Source organism: Nerophis lumbriciformis, linkage group LG32 (genome assembly GCF_033978685.3).
Source record: "Nerophis lumbriciformis linkage group LG32, RoL_Nlum_v2.1, whole genome shotgun sequence".
In the NCBI taxonomy this organism is placed as follows: domain Eukaryota; kingdom Metazoa; phylum Chordata; class Actinopteri; order Syngnathiformes; family Syngnathidae; genus Nerophis; species Nerophis lumbriciformis.
This window is the reverse complement of record NC_084579.2, coordinates 25,094,533-25,100,532: the sequence shown is the minus strand read 5'-3', so window position 1 is coordinate 25,100,532 and position 6,000 is coordinate 25,094,533. Positions and strand designations below refer to the sequence as shown.

The window sequence follows — 6,000 nt, the reverse complement described above, 5'->3', positions numbered from 1 at the left end:
TTTAGTGCATCCGGTAAGTATTGACAGGGCTTCACTTTTTCCACATTTTCTCATGTTACAGCCTTATTCCCAAAATAGATTAATTCATTTTTGTCCTCAAAATTCTACACATAATACACCATAATAACATTGTGAAAAATATATGTTTTTAATTTTTGCAAATTTATTAAAAATAAAAAAAACTAAGAAATCACAAGTATTCAGCCTTTGCCATGAAGCTCAAAAGTGAGATCAAGGGTCATTGTTGAGATGTTCCTACAACTTAGTTGAAGTCACCTGCGGTGAATTAAATTTGTCGGAAATTATTTGGAAAAGCACACACCTGTCTATAAGGTCCCACATTTGATGGCAGAGCACAAACCGAGGATAAAGTCTAAGGAATTGTCTGCAGACCTCTGAGGCACAAATCTGGGGTAAAATGGTAAATGGTTTGTATATATATAGCACTTTACATTATACGTCACATTCACCCATTCACACATTGATGGCGGAAGCGGCCACGCAAGGCGCTTACCATGACCCATCAGGAGCAAGGTGGGTGAAGTGTCTTGCCCAAGGGCACGACGGCCGTGACGAGAATAGCAGAAGTTGGACTCGAACCTGGGACTCTCAATTGCTGGCACGACCGCTCTACCATCTGCGGTACGCCGCCCCAAGGGCAAGGGTACAGACACATCTCTGCAAGTTTTGAGTCACCAGGACTCTTCCTAGTGCTGGCCAGCCGTCTAAACTGAGCGAATGGAGGAGAAGGGTCCTAGTGAGGGAGGTCACTCTGTCAGAGTATTTCTCCTCTATGGAGAGAGGAGAACCTTCCAGAAGGACAACCATCTCTGGCTGTGAATACTTATGTCCCTGTGTTTTCATAGTTTTGAATTTTTTAATACTTCAAAAAGGTCTAAAAAAAAAAATAATAAAAAAAAAATTGTCATTATGGGGTATTGTGTGTAGAATTTTGAGGACACAAATTAATTTTGAAATTTGGAATAAGACTGTAACATAACAAAATGTGGAAAAAGTGAAGCGCTATAAGAGTACTTCAACAGTATCATTCATTACAACGTGTACTTTTCATCAGCACAGACAAGTAAGTACTTTCAAGCCATGGGGACGTTTGCATTTTCCTGATGAGTTTACTAGTATTTGAGTGTTCTGTCCTATCTTTATTACAAAGATGACAGCAGCATTTACTGAGCGATAACAGTTTTGATTATAATTTCAAAATGAGACTTGATCTTTGAACACAAGTGTGAGGGGGTTAATATATATCTATTTTACAATATCAATATCAAACAATCAATCTCAGATTATTTATATAGCCGCCCTTCATCACAAATGTCTCAAAGGGCTGCAGAAACCACAATGACATCCTTGGAAGTGATCCCACATTGGGGCAAGAAAGAACTCATTCCAATAAGAAAAACGTGAAACAAGTCGTATTTCACAATGAAGATGTAATAGTTTAGGACAGTTTTCCCCCCCATCAAAGTTCCCATACAAAAAAATGTAAGGATGTGACTTTTCGCAATTGAATGAGATAATTTAAAATTTTTTATTATATCATATTTTTTATTGTGTTTTATATAATATTTACATTTATTTGATGATTTGTATTAAATATTAACAGGTAAAATGTACTTCAATATAGGTCAAAATGTGCTAAGCTGTTAAGCATACAGTATTTCAATAATTATTTGTAATTTGTATTTATTTTTAGTAATATCTTTATAATACAGTAAACTTTTGATATTATATTTTTGTAGCGTATATATTTAGATTTAGTCTTACAGTGATGTATGTCACGGCGCGGGCTCGAACCCGCGATCCCCGACCCAGCACACGCTCCACGGCTGGTCCCCGACCCAGCACACGCTCCACGGCTGGTCCCTCCACCAGCACACGCTCCAAGGCTGGTCCCTACACCAGCATCCGCTCCAAGGCTGGTCCCTACAACAGCATCCGCTCCAAGGCTGGTCCCTACACCAGCATCCGCTCCAAGGCTGGTCCCTACACCAGCACCCGCTCCAAGGCTGGTCCCTACACCAGCACCCGCTCCAAGGCTGGTCCCTACACCAGCACCGACTCCTAGGCTGGGAACCAGTACCTGCTGGGAACCAGTACCTGCACCCGGACTGGTTCCCAGACCAGAACAGCACCCGGACTGGTTCCCAGACTAGTACCAGCACCCGGACTGGTACCCAGACCAGTACCTGCACCCGGACGGGCCCCCGGGTCTACACCAGCACCCGGACAGGCCCCTGTGTCTACACCATCACCCAGACTGGCCCCTGCGTCTGCAGCTCATGCGTCTGTGACCTCCTCATCTCAGGCTCCGACGACATCGTCCTCCTCATCTCTGGCGGACATCTCCACAGCGCCGCCAGCCTCCGCGTCTCCTGCATGGTCGCTCACGCAATTTCCGGCTGGCCGCAGGCGCCCGCACGCGGCGCCCTCTTTGGCCAGTGCATGGACACTTTTTGCGCCAACAGCAGCAACGCCCAGAACATGGGCGTGGTACTCGTGGGCTGCTGTGGTTATGGTGCCACTTGCGTCTGCCTTCCCGACGGCCTAGAAGGTGGCCGTTCCTTGGCCGTCCGACTCGCCGGCTGCAGCGGCGGTCTACTCACCAGCTGCAGCGACGGTCTACTCACCGGCGCCACCAGACTCGTCCCCGATGGTTTCGGGGACACTTGGGCCGGCGACCCACCACCAGTTCTCCCCTCCGCCCTCCCTTGTCTTTTGATCTTGTTGTTCTGCTTTCAGTCCTAGGACATCTGGAATCTGTCCATAAGAAGGGAGGTAATGTCACGGTGCGGGCTCAAACCCGCTTTTCTCCGGCGGCTGGGTCTGCCGGCACCTCCGTTGGCAGCGCGCCTAGACACGCCCCTGCTTGCGCTGGCCGCATCATGCCCACATGCCGGCAAGGCTGTGGGCGATCAGCAATCAGCACACCTGGGACTGATGAGGGCGAGCTGAATAAATACCAGTGGATCCAAGGATCCTTGCCTAATCTTCTGTACCGTAAGCCGACTAACCCAGCTTTATGCTCTCTCTCTGCGTTTCCCCTCCGTGTTTCATTGTTCTTCCTTGTTGTCCTCCCCAGCAGTCTGCCTTCGTCTCCGCGTCGACGAGCTGTGCGTCAGTGACAGTTTTCTCTGCTTCCCCGGACTGCCTCTTCGATCCTCGATCCCCGCTTGGACACGGACCTCCTACGCCTCGCCATTCGCCCTGACCATCTGCCTGCCCCCACGGACTGCCTTCATGCCTTGTCCCTTCTCTCGAGTCAACACTAGGTAACACACTCAAGTAATTCCCCACACCTAGTCTAACACCACACACTCTTGGATTTTGGTCACACTCCATTCTCAAGCCTAGTTTGTATATATTTAGTATTGTGTATTATTATATATATTGTGCATTTATATAATAAAACAGAGCAATATCACCCCCTTGTGGAAGTGTGCCGTCACTACTCCTCCTGCTAAACATAACAATGTATTCATTATTAAACATGCTAAAACTAACTCAAGTAGGTCTACAGCCGCTAAATTGTTAAATGTATTCCAATTATTATTTTCATAATCCAGTATAATAATTATTGTTATTTATTTTATTTTATCACATAGCTTGGGCGGCATAGCTCGGTTGGTATAGCGGCCGTGCCAACAACTTGAGGGTTCTGGGTTCAATCCCCGCTTCTGCCATCCTAGTCACTGCTGTTGTGTCCTTGGGCAAGACACTTCACCCGCCTGCCCCCAGTTCCACCCACCCTGGTTTAAATGTACCGTAATTTAGATAATGGGTTTCACTAAGTAAAGCGCTTTGAGTCACTCGAGAAAACCGCTATATAAATATAATTAACTTCACATATATTGAATGTTAGGATTGGGTGACATTTTTACATTATTTGTATATGTACAGTTAGTAATATTTTTTATCATATTACACTTTTATTGGATATATTTTTTTAACCCCTGTGAGATTACATTTTTGTATATTATTCTATTTATTATTAGACACGCTACAACCACTTCAGGAAGGTCAAGATCTGCTAAACTGCTAAATATATTTAAATTATTTTTACTGTTATTGTTATTCATTTTGTCTTATAATAATATATGTTAAATATAGATTTTTTAAACACATTTATGAAATAACATTTTCAATATATCAATGTATTTATCAAACATGCTAAAACCACTCTAATGTGGCTGTCTCTAGATCCACTTAACTGTTAAATATATTCCAATTATTATAACCATCATTCACCATAATTATTATTGTTATTGTAAGCAATATTGCTATTTATTTTATTTTACTATATTATAAATTAAGGGCAGCACGGTGGGAAAAAGGGGTTAGTGCGTGTGCCTCACAATACGAAGGTCCTAAATTCAATCCCAGGCTCGGGATCTTTCTGTGTGGGGTTTTCATGTTCTCCCCGTGACTGCGTGGGTTCCCTCCGTGTACTCCGGCTTCCTCCCACTTCCAAAGACATGCACCTGGGAATAGGTTGATTGGCAACACTAAATTGGCCTTAGTGTGTGAATGTGAGTATGAATGTTGTCTGTCTATTTGTGTTGGCCCTGTGATGAGGTGGAGACTTGTCCAGGGTGTAAACCGCCTTCCGCCCGAATGCAGCGGAGATAGGCTCCAGCTCCCCCCGCGACCCCGAACGGGACAAGCGGTAGAAAATGGATGGATGAATGGATTATAAATTAAATGTGCGGGATATATATATATGTATATGTGTGTATTTGTATGTGTATATATATATATATATATATATATACATATACAGTATATATATATATATATATATATATATATATATATATACACAGTATATATATATATATATATGAATGTATTATTAATCACGTTGAAACCAATTCATGTAGGTCTGCTAAACTGTTCATTACTTCCAATATAATTACCAAAAGTATTACTGTTATTGATTTTTATCTTATCTTATGTCATAATATTAAATATTAAATGTTTGGGTTAGGTTTGTGTATATATTTGAAAAAGGTCTGCAATGTTTTCCAGGCCAAGGTCCTCTTAACTCATGGAGAGATGGAGTGGGGACCGCCTACTTATATGTATTGTGTAAAATAGTGTTTTTAATTAAACTGGTCCTAAAAGCACCTTGTTTTTGTGCAACACTAAAATAATACAGTCTAGCACCATTATTCTAGCTGACAACTAGTGCCACTAATTCCTATCTACCTTAACTGCTAACATCCATCTATCCATTTTCTACCGCTTGCCCCTCTCAGGGTTGCAGGGGTTCTGGAGCCTATCCCAGCTGCATTCAGGCAAAAGGCGGACAAGTCTCCACCTCATAACAGGGCCAAGAACCGCTAACATGAATATAATAATACAATTACTTATTGTTTTTATTTTAAACCTGAAAGGTACAGTGAGTAGGGTGGCCATGCCATGTGATTAATCACAAAGAATAAGCGCATTAACCATGAACACACTGAGATTAATCATGCAATTTATTTTGACCAAATAAGCTCTTTTACTTTAACCACTATACTGTCAGTGATCAGATCAAAGCATTCGTCAGTACAAAAATGAATGAGGAAACTCCGACTGGCTTGATCGCTGGCAAATTTCACTCCAAAATACAGCTTGAAAGAATGTTAGATAAAACTGTTTCCAGCTTTTGTGCAAACACATGACATGCATTCAAGTAAACGTCTAAAATGTTTTCCTGGAGGACATTCTGACAATGAAATTGTATTTGTGTACAAATGTTGGGGTATTTTCAGAAAGCAAATTTTAATTACGCAAGTGAGTAATCATGTGATTATTCATTATTAATGCAAATTCCATTAACCTGATTAAAAAAAGAATAATATGACAGCCCTACTTAGTATTTATTTGACGACACTGAAATAACTGGAAAAATTGTGGGGGAAATATATAGAGATACAAAAAAAAAAAGCTAAACTGTTGACCATATTCCAATAATTATTATATCATTTTTTTTTA

General features: G+C 41.9%; 1 protein-coding gene across 1 annotated transcript in view; it reads right to left on the bottom strand.

Annotated features, from left to right (window-relative positions):
- LOC133574884 (matrix metalloproteinase-17-like) overlaps nucleotides 1-6,000 on the bottom strand; it is a 178,215-nt gene that overhangs the window by 19,563 nt on the left and 152,652 nt on the right. The window lies entirely within an intron of this gene.